Raw genomic sequence first — 17379 nt, forward strand, 5'->3', positions numbered from 1 at the left:
AGGCGAGGCCGAAGATTACACAGGCGGTGCGTAGCCACCCCATCATGCTCCACACCTGTAAAACAGCGCTGGGGAAGGGAGGCAGGTTAGTGACCGGCCTTTTTACAGTGGTGGAGGTGTACCCAAGCACTCCGCCTCTCCACTTTAACTGCAGTGGGGGTGGTGAGGAGAACTTGGAAGGGCCCCTCTCATCGTGGCTCCGACCCTTTCCGAGTCCAATTTTTGACCATGACATAATTGGCAGGCTAGACTGAAAGTGAGCTAGGTAATGGGGACGGTGACGGGTGAGCCGCGCGGACCTGGCCATGGAACTCCTTGAGGATCTGAGTGAGGGCTAGAACATCGGTGGTCATTTCTTCAGTCATGAACTAGTCTGGGAACATGCAGGCTCCAGGGAGTTCTAAGAGGCCTGCCATAAAGAATCTCGGCAGGAGAGAGCCGGGCCGGTCCCGCAGGTGTGACCCGCAGCTGGAAGAGGGCAACGGGGAGCAACTTAAGCCATGTCAGTCCCGTGTCTGCTCTTAATTTAGCCAATTTAGTTTTGAGGGTCTGATTGTGTCTCTCAACCAACCCGGCCGCCTGCGGTCTGTACACACAGTGTAACTGCTGGCGTATGCCCAACTGGGAGCAAAACTCCTTGTTAATTTGTCCAATAAAATGAGGCCCGTTATCAGAACTTAACTGAGCTGGTATACCGTACCGGGGAATGATTTCCCGCATCAGAACTTTAACCACAGTAGCAGCTTTATTAACGATAGTCGGATACGCCTCGACCCATCTGCTGAACACATCCACAATGACCAAAACATATTTATAACATTGACACCTTTCCAACTCAATGTAATCCATTTGGAGCTTCTCAAAGGGACCACTGGGCAACGGGGTTTGCCCCATCCCACAAGGGTTACCTTTTCCGGTGTTATATTGCTGACAAATCAAACACCGATTACTGATACTCTGGGCCAGCCCCTGCATTTTAGGGTGCCACCAAGTGTCCAGCAACAAATCACGAGTCCCCCGAGCCCCACAATGAGTTGCAAAGTGTACACATTCGATGACCCATAAAGCCAGTACCTCAGACATACAAGTCTGATGTGCTGGCGTGGTCCATAAAGAGGAAACAGAATCATATGTACAACCTAACCACTTCCACATTTGTTTATCACTCTCAGGAGCGTCCTCCTGTAACCTCATGACGTCTTGGATGGTTGGCATTGACTTGTCAGAAGCAGACATATTTATAGTAGATCGTTTAGTCTGACTTAACATTTTAGGCATCATCACTTGCTGAATTTGCGCGGCTGTCCGCGCTGCACAATCTGCTCGTTCATTACCAACGTCAACTGGGGTCTTACCGTTTGTGTGGGCAGCGCATTTAATGACGGGAATCTGCGCGGGCACAAGGAGGGCCTGCAGTAGGTCATTAACTAAACCCCGGTGGGATATGTCCGTGTCGGCCGAGGTAAGGAATCTCCTATTCTTCCAGAGTTGTCCGGAGTCATGAACTACCCCAAAAGCGTATCGGGAGTCAGTGTAGATATATATATTTTTTTTAATAAATATTTTATTGAAAATTTTTGGTCAACCAACACAGTACATTGTGCATCCTTTACACAATATTATAACAACACAAATAACAATGACCTATTTTACATAAACAAAACAAAACAAAAAAAAGAATAAATATTAAATAACAAAAATGAAAACTAGCCCTAATTGGCAACTGCCTTGTCACAAGTTACACCCCCCCGCCCCCCCCCCCCCCCCCCCCAAATCCTGGGCTGCTGCTGCTGCCTTCTTTTTTCCATTCCATCTATCTTTCTGCGAGGTATTCGACGAACGGTTGCCACCGCCTGGTGAACCCTTGAGCCGACCCCCTTAGGACGAACTTAATCCGCTCTAGCTTTCTAAACCCCGCCATGTCATTTATCCAGGTCTCCACCCCCGGGGGCTTGGCTTCTTTCCACATTAGCAATATCCTGCGCCGGGCTACTAGGGACGCAAAGGCCAAAACATCGGCCTCTCTCGCCTCCTGCACTCCCGGCTCTTGTGCAACCCCAAATATAGCCAACCCCCAGCTTGGTTCGACCCGGACCCCCACTACTTTTGAAAGCACCTTTGTCACCCCCATCCAAAACCCCCGTAGTGCCGGGCATGACCAAAACATATGGGTATGATTCGCTGGGCTTCTCGAGCACCTCGCACACCTATCCTCCACCCCAAAAAATTTACTGAGCCGTGCTCCAATCATATGCGCCCTGTGTAATACCTTAAACTGAATCAGGCTTAGCCTGGCACACGAGGACGACGAGTTTACCCTGCTTAGGGCATCTGCCACAGCCCCTCCTCGATCTCCTCCCCCAGCTCTTCTTCCCATTTCCCTTTTAGTTCATCTACCATAGTCTCCCCTTCGTCCCTCATTTCCCTATATATATCTGACACCTTACCATCCCCCACCCATTTCTTTGAGATCACTCTGTCCTGCACCTCTTGTGTCGGGAGCTGCGGAAATTCCCTCACCTGTTGCCTCGCAAAAGCCCTCAGTTGCATATACCTGAATGCATTCCCTTGGGGCAACCCATATTTCTCGGTCAGCGCTCCCAGACTCGCGAACTTCCCATCCACAAATAGATCTTTCAGTTGCGTTATTCCTGCTCTTTGCCACATTCCATATCCCCCATCCATTCCCCCCGGGGTAAACCTATGGTTGTTTCTTATCGGGGACCCCCCCAAGGCTCCAGTCTTTCCCCTATGCCGTCTCCACTGTCCCCAAATCTTCAGTGTAGCTACCACCACCGGGCTTGTGGTGTAGTTCCTCGGTGAGAACGGCAATGGGGCTGTCACCATAGCCTGTAGGCTAGTCCCCCTACAGGACGCCCTCTCTAATCTCCTCCACGCCGCTCCCTCCTCCTCTCCCATCCACTTACTCACCATTGAAATATTAGCGGCCCAATAGTACTCACTTAGGCTCGGTAGTGCCAGCCCCCCCCTATCCCTGCTACGCTGTAAGAATCCCTTCCTCACTCTCGGGGTCTTCCCGGCCCAAACAAAACCCATGATGCTCTTTTCAATCCTTTTAAAAAAAGCCTTCGTGATCACCACCGGGAGGCACTGAAACACAAAGAGGAATCTCGGGAGGACCACCATCTTAACCGCCTGCACCCTCCCTGCCATTGACAGGGCTACCATATCCCATCTCTTGAAATCTTCCTCCATCTGTTCCACCAACCGCGTTAAATTTAACCTGTGCAATGTGCCCCAATTCTTAGCTATCTGGATCCCCAGGTAACGAAAGTCTCTTGTTACCTTCCTCAACGGTAGGTCCTCTATTTCTCTACTCTGCTCCCCTGGATGCACCACAAACAACTCACTCTTCCCCGTGTTTAATTTATACCCTGAAAAATCCCCAAACTCCCCAAGTATCCGCATTATTTCTGGCATCCCCTCCGCCGGATCCGCCACATATAGTAGCAAATCGTCCGCATACAAAGATACCCGGTGTTCTTCTCCTCCCCTAAGTACTCCCCTCCACTTCTTGGAACCCCTCAACGCTATCGCCAGGGGCTCAATCGCCAGTGCAAACAATAATGGGGACAGAGGGCATCCCTGCCTTGTCCCTCAATGGAGCCGAAAATATGCAGATCCCCGTCCATTCGTGACCACGCTCGCCACTGGGGCCCGATACAACAGCTGCACCCATCTAACATACCCCTCTCCAAAACCAAATCTCCTCAACACCTCCCACAAATAATCCCATTCCACTCTATCAAATGCTTTCTCGGCATCCATCGCCACTACTATCTCTGTTTCTCCCTCTGGTGGGGCCATCATCATTACCCCTAATAACCTCCGTATATTCGTGTTCAGCTGTCTCCCCTTCACAAACCCAGTTTCGTCCTCGTGGACCACCCCCGGGACACATTCCTCTATCCTCATTGCCATTACCTTGGCCAGGACCTTGGCATCCACATTTAGGAGGGAAATTGGTCTGTAGGACCCGCATTGTAGCGGGTCCTTTTCCTTCTTTAAGAGAAGCGATATCGTTGCTTCAGACATAGTCGGGGGCAGTTGTCCCCTTTCCTTTGCCTCATTAAAGGTCCTCGTCAGTACCGGGGCGAGCAAGTCCAAATATTTTCTATAGAATTCGACTGGGAATCCGTCCGGTCCCGGGGCCTTTCCCGTCTGCATGCTCCTAATTCCTTTCACCACTTCTTCTACCTCGATCTGTGCTCCCAGTCCCACCCTTTCCTGCTCTTCCACCTTGGGAAATTCCAGCCGATCCAAGAAGCCCATCATTCTCTCCCTCCCATCCGGGGGTTGAGCTTCATATAATTTTTTATAAAATGTCTTAAACACTTCATTCACTCTCTCCGCTCCCCGCTCCGTCTCTCCTTCCTCGTCCCTCACTCCCCCTATTTCCCTCGCTGCTCCCCTTTTCCTCAATTGGTGTGCCAGCAACCTGCTCGCCTTCTCCCCATATTCATACTGTACACCCTGTGCCTTCCTCCATTGTGCCTCTGCAGTGCCTGTAGTCAGCAAGTCAAATTCCACATGCAGCCTTTGCCTTTCCCTGTACAATCCCTCCTCCGGTGCTTCCGCATATTGTCTGTCCACCCTCAAAAGTTCTTGCAGCAACCGCTCCCGTTCCTTACTCTCCTGCTTCCCTTTATGTGCCCTTATTGATATCAGCTCCCCCCTAACCACCGCCTTCAACGCCTCCCAGACCACTCCCACCTGGACCTCCCCATTGTCATTGAGTTCCAAGTACTTTTCAATACATCCCCTCACCCTTAGACACACCCCCTCATCCACCATTAGTCCCATGTCCATTCTCCAGGGTGGGCGCCCTCCTGTTTCCTCCCCTATCTCCAAGTCCACCCAGTGTGGGGCGTGATCCGAAATGGCTATAGCCGTATACTCCGTTCCCCTCACCTTCGGGATCAATGCCCTTCCCAGCACAAAAAAGTCTGTTCGCGAGTAGACTTTATGGACATAGGAGAAAAACGAGAACTCCTTACTCCTAGGTCTACTGAATCTCCAGGGGTCTACACCTCCCATCTGCTCCATAAAATCTTTAAGCACCTTGGCTGCTGCCGGCCTCCTTCCAGTCCTGGACTTCGACCTATCCAGCCCTGGTTCCAACACCGTGTTAAAGTCTCCCCCCATTATCAGCTTTCCCGTCTCTAGGTCCGGAATGCGTCCTAGCATCCGCCTCATAAAATTGGCATCATCCCAGTTCGGGGCATACACGTTTACCAAAACCACCGTCTCTCCCTGTAGTTTGCCACTCACCATCACGTATCTGCCCCCGTTATCCGCCACTATAGTCTTTGCCTCGAACATTACCCGCTTCCCCACTAATATAGCCACCCCCCTGTTTTTCGCATCTAGCCCCGAATGGAACACCTGCCCCACCCATCCTTTGCGCAGCCTAACCTGGTCTATCAGTTTCAGGTGCGTTTCCTGTAACATAACCACATCTGCTTTAAGTTTCTTAAGGTGTGCGAATACCCGTGCCCTCTTTATCGGCCCGTTCAGCCCTCTCACGTTCCACGTGATCAGCCGAGTTGGGGGGCTTCCCACCCCCCCCCTTGCCGATTAGCCATCATCTTTTTCCAGCTTCTCACCCAGTTCCCACACAGCTGTATCTCCCCCAGGCGGTGCCCCCCGCCCATCTTCCCCCGTACCCGCTCCCCCCTTTCCCCAGCAGCAGCAACCCAGTAATTCCCCCCTCCCACCCCCCCCCCGCTAGACCCCCCGCTAGCGTAATTACTCCCCCCATGTTGCTCCCAGAAGTCAGCAAACTCTGGCTGACCTCGGCTTCCCCCCGTGACCACGGCTCGCACCGTGCGACGCCCCCTCCTTCCTGCTTCTCTATTCCCGCCATAATTATCATAGCGCGGGAGCCAAGCCCGCGCTTCTCCCTTGGCCCCGCCCCCCATGGCCAACGCCCCATCTCCTCTCCCTCCCCACCTCCCCCCATCACCCCCTGTGGGAGAGAGAAAAGTTACCACACCGCAGGATTAGAACATAAAACCCCTCTTCGCCCCCCACATTCGCCCCACCACTTTGTCCAAACGTTCTTTTTAATAATCCACTCATTCCAGTTTTTCTTCTACAATAAAAGTCCACGCTTCATCCGCCGTCTCAAAGTAGTGGTGCCTCCCTTGATATGTGACCCACAGTCTTGCCGGTTGCAGCATTCCAAATTTTATCTTCTTTTTATGAAGCACCGCCTTGGCCCGATTAAAGCTCGCCCTCCTTCTCGCCACCTCCGCACTCCAGTCTTGATAAACGCGGATCACCGCGTTCTCCCATTTACTGCTCCGAGTTTTCTTCGCCCATCTAAGGACCATTTCTCTATCCTTAAAACGGAGGAATCTCACCACTATGGCTCTGGGAGTTTCTCCTGCTCTTGGTCCTCGTGCCATAACTCGGTATGCTCCCTCCACCTCCAACGGACCCGCCGGGGCCTCCGCTCCCATTAACGAGTGCAGCATCATGCTCACATATGCCCCGACGTCCGCTCCCTCCACACCTTCAGGAAGACCAAGAATCCTCAGGTTGTTCCTCCTTGCGTTGTTCTCCAGTGCCTCCAACCTTTCCACACATCGTTTCTGATGTGCCTCATGCGTCTCCGTCTTCACCACCAGGCCCTGTATATCGTCCTCATTCTCGGCTGCCTTTGCCTTCACGACCCGAAGCTCCTGCTCCTGGGTCTTTTGTTCCTCCTTTAGCCCTTCGATCGCCTGTAGTATCGGGGCCAACAGCTCTTTCTTCATTTCCTTTTTGGTCTCTTCCACACAGCATTTCAAGAACTCTTGTTGTTCAGGGCCCCATGTGAAACTGCCACCTTCCGACGCCATCTTGGTTTTTGCTTGCCTTCCTTGCCGCTGTTCCAAAGGATCCACTGCAATCCGGCCACTTTCCTCTCCTTTTTCCATCCGTGTCCAGGGGGAATTCCCTTCTGGTTTACCGCACGGTATTTTTAGCCGTTAAAATTGCCGTTGGGGCTCCTATCAAGAGCCCAAAAGTCCGTTCCACCGGGAGCTGCCGAAACGTGCGACTCAGCTGGTCATCGCCGCACCCGGAAGTCCCGTCAGTGTAGATATTTACCCGGCGATCTACCCCAAGTATACATGCACGGGTGAGGGCAAAAAGTTTGGCTTGTTGAGCTGAATAAGGGGTCTGGAAAGCTGCCGCTTCTAGAATCAGACCATCCTGATCTACGATTGCATAACCGGACAATCTCCGGCCAGTGGGGCTTACTAATGCACTGCCATCAACATACATAATCATGTCAGGTTGTTCTAACGGAATATCGCTCGGATCTTCCCTTATTGTGGTAGTTTCCTGAATCAAGGCTAAACAGTCGTGACCAGGTGCGTCCTCATGGACAGGGGGACCGCTAAGAAACCAGGCTGGATTGATAGTGGTACAGTGTTTAAATGTCAGACGTGGATTGTTCAAAAGGTATATCTCATACCTATTCTGACGAGCTGCGGTAAGATGCTGAATCTGCAGTTGCCCCAATAGTGCGATGACCGAGTGGGAGCTATACACCGTAATATCCTGTTGGAGAGTTATGTTGGCAGCAGCCTGCAAACTATTGTATATCGCTGCCAAGATCTGGGTACAAACAGGGTGGCCCAATGCCACTGGGTCGAGTTTGGAAGAGTAATATGCTATGGGCCGGTGCTTGTCCCCATGTTGCTGGGTGAGTACCGCTGTTGAACATCCTTCCAGAACAGTACAGTATATCTGGAATGGTCGGTCGTATAGGGGCCTACCGAGGGCCGGTGCTTGTAGCAAGGCCTGCTTCAGGCAACGGAAGGCCTCGAGTGCCTCGGTGGTGAGAGTAAAATTCCCCCCTTCACTAGTGTAAGGCGTCAGCAGCTTTGTATAGACAGCGATGTTTGGTATCCACTGCCGACAATAATTCACCATACCCAGCCAATGACCGACCTCCTTGGCTGTGGTAGGGGTGGGGAATTGGCATATTGGTTCAATCCTACCGGGTTCGAGACTTCTTTCTGTGGCTGTAAGTAAAACTCCTAAGAACTTGACCTTTGTCTGAGCCACCAGGACCTTTGATTGTGAAACAACATAACCCAACGAGGAGAGGTGGGTTAATAACTGGATCACATCATCCCTGTTACTGGGCTCGTCAGGACTTGCCACCAATATGTTATCTACATACTGCACGAGAGTGGAACCATGCTCCAATGTCAAGGCCTGGAGTTGGGTCTGCAGGCATCTGGAGAAGAGCGTAGGTGAGTTGACGAACCCCTGTGGCAGTCGGGTCCAGGTATACTGCTGTCCATTGTAAGTGAAGGCAAACAGATATTGACTTTCAGTCGCAAGTAGGAGGGCAAAGAAGGCGTGCTGAAGGTCAACTATGGCGAAGACCGGGCTCGAGCTGGAATTTGAGCCAGTGTGTGGGCAGGGTTAGGGACGAGAGCATGTAACGGCTGTACAATGGCATTGATTGAACGTAAATCCTGTACTAATCGGTACTGGTCTGGTTTGACTGGTTTAGGCACAGCAAGTATGGGGGTGTTACATTCTGATTGGCAAGGGACCAAAATACCCTGTTGCAACAGCTCTTGAATTAATTTGTCTATAAACGGAGCAGCTTGGAGTTTCAGGGGGTATTACCGAATGGAAGGTAGCTTTACATGATCCTTAATCGTTACCTTAATAGGTGTAACATTTGTCTTTCCCACTTGTGATGGGTATTCCGCCCGGACCTATGGATTGACATATTCCAAAACATCATGTCACCAGTGATGCTGCAGTCGAGTGTTAATCGTTTCAGGGACCTCAAAATATTTTATGGCAGTGCCGTCTGGCGTGACTTGAAGTGCGTACTCTGTTGGATCCGAATGATCTACTGCCCTCCTTACCATAGGCCCCAGATCCCTGGCATGGTACTGGTCGTGGACCTGACGTGTAATATGAGGGCCTACAGAAGCTGACTGTGGCCATAAATGTGGTGGTATTGTAACAAAATCGGCTGTACCTTCTTTTCCCGTGAGTGTGGCTGTAATCTTGACTGGACATTCGGTCCCAATTAACGGCCGGTATTTGTCCTCCAACTCCCTGTTTTGTCCGGTTCTGTCATAGGCCAGGGTAACGTGATGCAGTAAATGTTCAATGTCTAACGTCCACCACTGGGGGGGTGATAGAAATATAGCACTGTTGTCTCATCCTCCATGATTGAACCGTTACCCCTTCATCTCCGCACTCGAGCTGTAGCTGGAAAATACACAGTAAAACTCCCCTTCCCTAACAGACGGTGAAGATGCTGAAAAAGGACCCAAGCTATCAACCGAAGGGACTGGAGAGGCTGGCATGACTTGAATCTGGGGAGCAGTGATGGGATATAAATTATGATACTCTGGTGGTTCCGGAATTAGTGCAGACAATGCTACTGGTGCAGTCGGGACTCTACCCGACATGGTCCAATTTTCTAAATCTTCATCCTCTGTCAATGCAAGGCCAGCCATTGAACTACGTAGCCCATTTTTAAAAACTTGAGTCCACCCTCTCTTTACTTGCGTGTTTTTTTGAATGCACACTCCTTTTTCAAGATCTCCAGAGTTTTCTGGTTCCCCCTTTCACTAATTGGAATCCCCATTTTAAGGGCATTTTCTTGCCAACTTGATAACATGATCTTATCCCGCTCATGTTGACAATATTGTCTCCATAATCTAATTAACTCTTTAGCTTTCATACTTTGGCTCTCTTTTTAAAATTTTAATTTGCCTATTTATAACCAATGGCAATTTTTGCTACTTGGCAAAATTATTTAAAAGGTGTTAATAGTGTTCTTTTAAAACTTAAAATGTTTGAAAATTCAAATTGAATTACTGCAACCTGCAAACTTAGCTCTGATCTCAACTCAGAACTGAATTTACGATTTGCTTAACACAAACTTGTATAACTTTCACAACTTAATTAATTCTTTACCTGAACAATTTTTCTTTTCACAAGTTTTTCTTACATTCACAAAAATGTTGGCTGCTATCAATGAGGGAGCAGTTAGCTGCGGTGATTTATACCGGAGCAAAGTCAACTGTCATCTCCAGATTTACACTTTTTAAAATGGTGTCAGTGAGTTTCTTTAAGTTTCTATTAATTCACAAATAAAATGAGATAAACATTATTTCAAGGAATTCAAACTTAAGATTCTGGCAATTTCAATCAATTGCTTTCGAAAATAATAAACTTTTATCAAAGAGGTGGAGAAACCCACTGGTTTCCTTTAATTAATTCAAAACGTAACTTTGCAGGAGTTTCACTGACTGGAAAGAAAGGTATCCAATTACACCACAAGCTGCCTGTTATCTCAAGCTGCTTTTAACCCTTTGAGAGACTTCTGCTTTAACTAACATGCAGCATCCAGTTTGTTTTAAAATTCATCGTATCTCGCCACTACAGTCCAAGGATACAATTTTAGCATAATCAACTATAGATTTAAAAACACTCATGGAATTGAATCCTCCTCGCTGAGGTCCCATCAGTTCATCAAAAACACTCGTGCAACTAAACCATCTTGCCAGATGTCCCATCAGTTCATCAAAAACACTCGTGCAACTAAACCATCTTGCCAGATGTCCCATCAGTTCCAAAATTAACCCAAAACCGAACTATCAATTATGATATCCTATCAGTTAAATTTTCTAATCCCCAGACCGACTTTTGATTTCGTCGAGACGATCTTTCCGTACCAACTGCGAGTGAGCAGACCAATCAGACCATAAGAAGAGGGGGAAAATCAATGCGCGGTCATTTTCCAGCTACTCATTGTGGGCCCTTTTCCACTTTCCTTGTCCAAAATCAGTCTAATTCTGATTTCGCGGTTGGTCGGTAACCGTCTTGAGAAATCCCGGGTTTCCGGCACAAATGACAAATGTTGAATTTTTTACCCGTCAGTCTGGCCTCAATAAAACTCGAGATGGATTTGTAGGCATAGTATTATTTCTTTTTAACCAACTTGCAAGTCTGACTCGCTTCTCAGGGACACAGAACACAGAACCAGTCTCCTGGACCCCTTGGAAACGAATGAGGTCCGAGACAAAGGAATCTCTGCAAATACATTCAAATGGCATCAAGTTTCACAAACACGATTCCCATAGGTTATCCTATACCCCTCCTGACCTGGCCATACATCCTGCTTGGCTCACTTCTCATTCCTTAACCCTGGCCTCTTGTTACCCAGCATCCTTTTCTCCTCCTCTACAAGACCCCCCTCCCCCTTCCTTGCCATGCTTTCTGAAATCCTTTGTCTGTGAACTCACTAGAATTAGACTGGCCTACACCTACATTACTGTAACTAATATATTTAAACTAACTATTTTATATCACATTCGTCAGCTGCACTGTCAGAGGGTCAGTACTGAGGGAGTGCTGCACTGTCGGAGCGTCAGTACTGAGGGAGTGCTGCACTGTCAGAGGGTCAGTACTGAGGGAGTGCTGCACTGTCAGGGGGTCAGTACTGAGGGAGCGCTGCACTGTCAGAGGGTCAGTACTGGGGGAGTGCTGCACTGTCAGAGAGTCAGTACTGAGTGAGAGCTGCACTGTCAGAGGGTCAGTACTGAGGGAGTGCCGCACTGTCAGAGGGTCAGTACTGAGAGAGAGCTGCACTGTCAGAGGGTCAGTACTGAGGGTGTGCTGCACTGTCAGAGGGTCAGTACTGAGGGCGTGCCGCACTGTCAGAGGGTCAGTACTGAGGGAGTGCTGCACTGTCAGAGGGTCAGTACTGAGGGAGTGCTGCACTGTCAGAGGGTCAGTACTGAGAGAGAGCTGCTCTGTCAGAGGGTCAGTACTGAGGGAGAGCTGCTCTGTCAGAGGGTCAGTACTGAGAGAGAGCTGCACTGTCAGAGGGTCAGTACTGAGGGAGAGCTGCACTGTCAGAGGGTCAGTACTGAGGGAGTGCTGCACTGTCAGAGGGTCAGTACTGAGGGAGTGCTGCACTGTCAGAGGGTCAGTACTGAGGGAGTGCTGCACTGTCAGTGGGTCAGTACTGAGGGAGTGCTGCACTGTCAGAGGGTCAGTACTGAGGGAGATCTGCACTGTCAGAGGGTCAGTACTGAGGGAGTGCTGCACTGTCAGAGGGTCAGTACTGAGGGAGAGCTGCACTGTCAGAGGGTCAGTACTGAGGGAGTGCCGCACTGTCAGAGGGTCAGTACTGAGTGAGGGCTTCACTGTCAGAGGGTCAGTACTGAGGGTGCTGCACTGTCGGAGCGTCAGTACTGAGGGAGTGCTGCACTGTCAGAGTGTCAGTACTGAGGGAGTGCTGCACTGTCAGAGGGTCTGTACTGAGGGAGTGCTGCACTGTCAGGGGATCAGTTCTGAGGGAGTGCTGCACTGTCAGAGGGTCAGTACTGAGGGAGAGCGGCACTGTCAGAGGGTCAGTACTGAGGGAGTGCCGCACTGTCAGAGGGTCAGTACTGAGGGACTGCCGCACTGTCAGAGGGTCAGTACTGAGTGAGGGCTTCACTGTCAGAGGGTCAGTACTGAGGGAGAGCCGCACTGTCAGAGGGTCAGTACTGAGGGAGATCTGCACTGTCAGAGGGTCAGTACTGAGGGAGTGCCGCACTGTCAGAGGGTCAGTACTGAGGGACTGCCGCACTGTCAGAGTATCAGTACTGAGGGAGAGCTGCACTGTCAGAGGGTCAGTACTAAGGGAGAGCTGCACTGTCAGAGGGTCAGTACTGAGGGAGAGCTGCACTGTCAGAGGGTCAGTACTGAGGGAGTGCCGCACTGTCAGAGGGTCAGTACTGAGGGAGTGCCGCACTGTCAGGGGGGTCAGTACTGAGGGAGTGCCGCACTGTCAGAGGGTGAGTACTAAGGGAGAGCTGCACTGTCAGAGGGTCAGTGCTGAGGGAGAGCTGTACTGAACATTTTTTATCCACCTCGTGAATAACTTTGTTTGTTTGCGGCCTCAGAGGAGCTACTTAAAAGCTGACTTGAGGCATTCTGGTGTCTGCCGCATTATGTCAGTTGAGGTGATTCATTTACTCAGCAGGAAGCGCCCAAATAACTCCCTAACCACCGGGTGGGAGGTGCAGACAGTCAGTCAGAGAGAGAGCAGCAGCAGCAGCTCCCACACACACTCTTGCTGAAGAAAGTTTTCCGGGTTATTGAAGTAAGTACAAGCTCTGACACATGCTTTCGAAATGCCGCTGTCTGCATTCTCTCTTCAAAACTAACGCCTGCAACTGCTCTCTGCTGCATTCCTCTTTCTTGTGAAGTGTGAGAGTGTGTGTGTGTAACTGAGTGTGTGTGTGTAACTGAGTGTGTGTGTGAGTGTGCGCTACAGTGTGTGTGTGTGACTGAGTGTGTGTGTTACAGTGTGTGTGTGTGTGACTGAGTGTGTGTGTTAGTGTGTGTGTGCGTGACTGAGTTTGTGTGTGTTACAGTGTGTGTGTAACTGAGTGTGTGTGTTACAGTGTGTGTGTGAGACTGAGTTTGTGTGTGTGTGTCGCTGAGTGTGTGTTACAGTGTGTGTGTGACTGAGTGTGTGTGTTACAGTGTGTGTGTGTTACAGTGTGTGTTAGTTTTTGTGTGTCTGTGTGTTAGTGCGTGTGTTACTGTGGTGTGAGTGTGTGTGTTAGTGTGCGTTAGTATGTGTGTGTGTGTTACAGTGTGTGTGAATGTGTGTGTGTGTGTGTTACAGTGTGTGTGTGTTACAGTGTGTGTGTGAGTGTGTGTGTGTGTGTTACAGTGTGAGTGTGTGTGTGAGTGTGTGTTACTGTTACTGTGTGTGTTACAGTGTATGTGTGTTACAGTGTGTGTTAGTTTTTGTGTGTCTGTGTGTGTGTTACTGTGGTGTGAGTGTGTGTGTTAGCGTGCGTTAGTATGTGTGGGTGTGTGTGTTACAGTGTGTGTGTGAGTGTGTATCACAGTGTGTGAGTGTGTTACTGAGTGTGTGTGTGTGTGTCAATGTGTGTGTGTTACAGTGTGTGTGCAGGTGTGTTACTGTGTGTGTGTGTGTCACAGTGTGTGTGTGAGTGTGTGTTACAGTGTGTGCAGGTGTGTTACTGTGTGTGAGTGTGTGTTACAGTGTGTGTGTGAGTGTGTGTTGCAGTGTGAGTGCAGGTGTGTTACTGTGTGTGAGTGTGTGTGTGTGTCAGAGTGTGTGTGTGAGTGCGTGTCACAGTGTGTGTGTGAGTGGGTGTCAGAGTGTGTGTGTGTGAGACAGTCCCTGTCTCCAGTCTCTGGGTGCGGGCGAGTGAGTGTCTAGGATCTGTGCAGAGGGCAGGGTGTGAATGTTGTAAAGAGTGAGAGACAGGAAAGACTAACTGGGTCTTTCACCAGCTCAGGATGTCAGGGAGTGTCTCACTGCAGGATGTCAGGGAGTGTCTCACTGCCAGTGGAGAACTTTGTTTTAACGCATGGGCACGGTAATACAGAACCCAGGTCAGCTGCAGACTGCACACAGCAAGATCCCACAATCTGTGAGGCAGCTTGACACTGTGACCCCCTTGTTTCAGACCCACCCCTCCCCAGACGCAGGAAACAACATCGCTGCATCCAGTCTGCCCGGGCCTATCAGAATTTTGCATTTCACTCCCATCCCCTCTCATTCTTCTGGATTCCAGTGAATTCGGCCCCCCCTGCCCCCCCCCAGGGATCAGTCTGGTGAACCGTCGCTGCCCCCCCCCCCCGCCCCCTCCGTGGCAGGTCCTGGGAAAACTCCATCGGTCCTCCTTCAAAATGGTGGCCGTGGGAGCTCTGGACGGCCATTCGAGAAGGCGGGTGTGGCCTTGCACCTGCAGGACGGCCCCTCTGACGGCGACCCCTGACGGGCGGCGATGGAAGCGTCAGTCAGGATCATCGTGGGGGGTGGGGGTGGGGACAACGACAGGCTTCAGGGCGACACAGGCCGGGGCAGTGGAGTGGGACAGGCCCGGCAGCAGCTGGAACCCAGAGAGGTGAGAACCGGTTGATGTGAATAGGGTGTGTGGGAACAGTGAGATAGACTGAAGAATACTATGGCGGGATTTTGGGGGGGTAGAGCGGCCCCCGACCGGCGCCGCGCCAACCACGCAGGTGCCCATGGCGCCGATTTTCCGTTCTGCGTGGAATCGCGTCCCGCCCACTATTCCAACCAGGTGCAGAAGCACGGAGAGCTGAGGGAGGGTGTACATAATCTTTGGTGGCAGTCAGTCAACCTCAGCAAGTTAGTTAAACATAACGGGCTTTCTTCAAGAAGAGGAATTGAGTACAAAACAAGGATGTTTATCTTTTTTTCAATTCTTTTATGGGGTGAGTGCATTGCTGTCTGGGACCAGCATTCGTTGCCCGTCCCTAATTGCCCTGGAACCCAGTGTCTCGCTCACCCATTTCACAGAGGGGCATTAAGAGTCAACCTCATCACTGTGTGGGGCCTGGGAGTGACATGTAGGCCAGACCGGGGGTAAGGACAGCTGATTTCCCTCCCTAAAGTGGCATTGGTGAACCAGATGGGTCGTTTATGGCAATCAGCGATGGTTGCCATGGTCACGGTGATTGAGACTAGCTTTAAATCCGCCAATCCCCCCCCTACTGCCCGTCCTAGGGCACACATTTAGGCCTGGGGCACACATTTAGGCCGAGGGCACACATTTAGGCCGAGGGCACACATTTAGGCCGGGGGCACACATTTAGGCCGGGGGCACACATTTAGGCCTGGGGCACACATTTAGGCCGAGGGCACACATTTAGGCCGAGGGCACACATTTAGGCCGAGGGCACACATGTAGGCCGAGGGCACACAATTAGGCCTCGGGCACAAATTTGTATTACAAATCCAGTGACGTCAACACAGCAGCCCCCACGAACAGGCTTTGTGAAACTGGGGTAGGCCCCAGTTGGAGTACGGCATCGCTTGCTGGGCGCCACAGTTCAGGAAGGACGTGAAGGCCTCAGTGACGGTGCAGCAGACATTTGCGGGAATTGTCCCGGGGATGAGGGGCTTCGGTGACGAAGGGAGGAAGGGAGGTCGGAGACGCGGTCTCCTCTTGTGATGAGAAGGTGGAGAGCAGATCTGATTCAAAATCAAAGGGGGGGGGTGGTGGGGGGTGGGGGGAGGTTGTCCGGTCAGGGTAGGCTGGGAGAAGCTGTTCCCCCTGGTGGAAGGATTGAGAATGGTGTTGTTGGGGGACGCAAAGGTTAAAGGTCATTGGCCAAAGAGACGATGGTGGGCGGCAAGAGGGACAAGGATCTCGCTCGGCGAGCGGTAAGGGTGTGGTGTGCATGGACTGACCTTTCGAAAAGGAATCAAATCATTATGTGAAAAGTTTTCTATGAAGCAGGGAGCTGATCTCGGCTGCCTGACAGGGAGGAGCGATCAGATTCAATCAGGACATTTCGAAAGGGGGTTTTCATGGCTGTGGGGGAGGAACGGGAGGAGCAGGGTGTGGGAAGACTTCAGAAGCCCTTCAGGACAACCTGCGCAGACATGTAATTTGCCGAGATTAATCTGTCTCTTTACTCTCTGTGTTTAGTCTACAACCTTCATCTGTCCTCAAGCTCCAAGCTCTCTCTCATCGACTGCTCAGTACAGTTTCGAACAGTGCTCTCCTTACTCCCTCAGTACTGATCCTCTGACAGTGCAGCACTCCCTCAGTACTGACCCTCTGACAGTGCAGCACTCCTTCAGTACTGACCCTCTGACAGTGCAGCACTCCCTCAGTACTGACCCTCTGACAGTGCAGCACTCCCTCAGTACTGACCCTCTGACAGTGCAGCACTCCCTCAGTACTGACCCTCTGACAGTGCAGCACTCCCTCAGTACTGACTCTCTGACAGCGTGGCACTCCCTCAGTACTGACCCTCTGACAGTGCAGCACTCCCTCAGTACTGACCCTCTGACAGTGCAGCACTCCCACAGTACTGACCCTCTGACAGTGCAGCACTCCCTCAGTACTGACCCTCTGACAGTGCAGCACTCCCTCAGTACTGACCCTCTGACAGTGCAGCACTCCCTCAGTACTGACCCTCTGACAGTGCAGCACTCCCTCAGTACTGACCCTCTGACAGTGCAGCTCTCTCTCAGTACTGACCCTGTGACAGTGCAGCACTCCCTCAGTACTGACCCTCTGACAGTGCAGCTCTCCCTCAGTACTGACCCTCTGACAGTGCAGCACTCCCTCAGTACTGACCCTCTGACAGTGCAGCACTCCCTCAGTACTGAACCTCTGACAGTGCAGCACTCCCTCAGTACTGACCCTCTGACAGTGCAGCACTACCTCAGTACTGACCCTCTGACAGTGCAGCACTCCCTCAGTACTGACCCTCTGACAGTGCAGCCCTCCCTCAGTACTGACCCTCTGACAGTGCAGCACTCCCTCAGTACTGACCCTCTGACAGTGCAGCACTCCCTCAGTA

General features: G+C 51.1%; 1 protein-coding gene across 1 annotated transcript in view; it reads left to right on the top strand.

The window, feature by feature from the left end:
- The first annotated feature begins 12992 nt into the window (after positions 1 to 12992).
- Positions 12993 to 17379, top strand: part of LOC140411302 (macrophage-capping protein-like) — a 113331-nt gene continuing 108944 nt past the window's right edge. The window contains 1 exon segment of the mRNA XM_072500423.1: positions 12993 to 13153. The gene's annotated coding sequence lies outside the window, so the exon portion shown is untranslated.

The sequence above is a fragment of the Scyliorhinus torazame genome, chromosome 4, assembly GCF_047496885.1.
Source record: "Scyliorhinus torazame isolate Kashiwa2021f chromosome 4, sScyTor2.1, whole genome shotgun sequence".
Classification (NCBI taxonomy): Eukaryota; Metazoa; Chordata; class Chondrichthyes; order Carcharhiniformes; family Scyliorhinidae; genus Scyliorhinus; species Scyliorhinus torazame.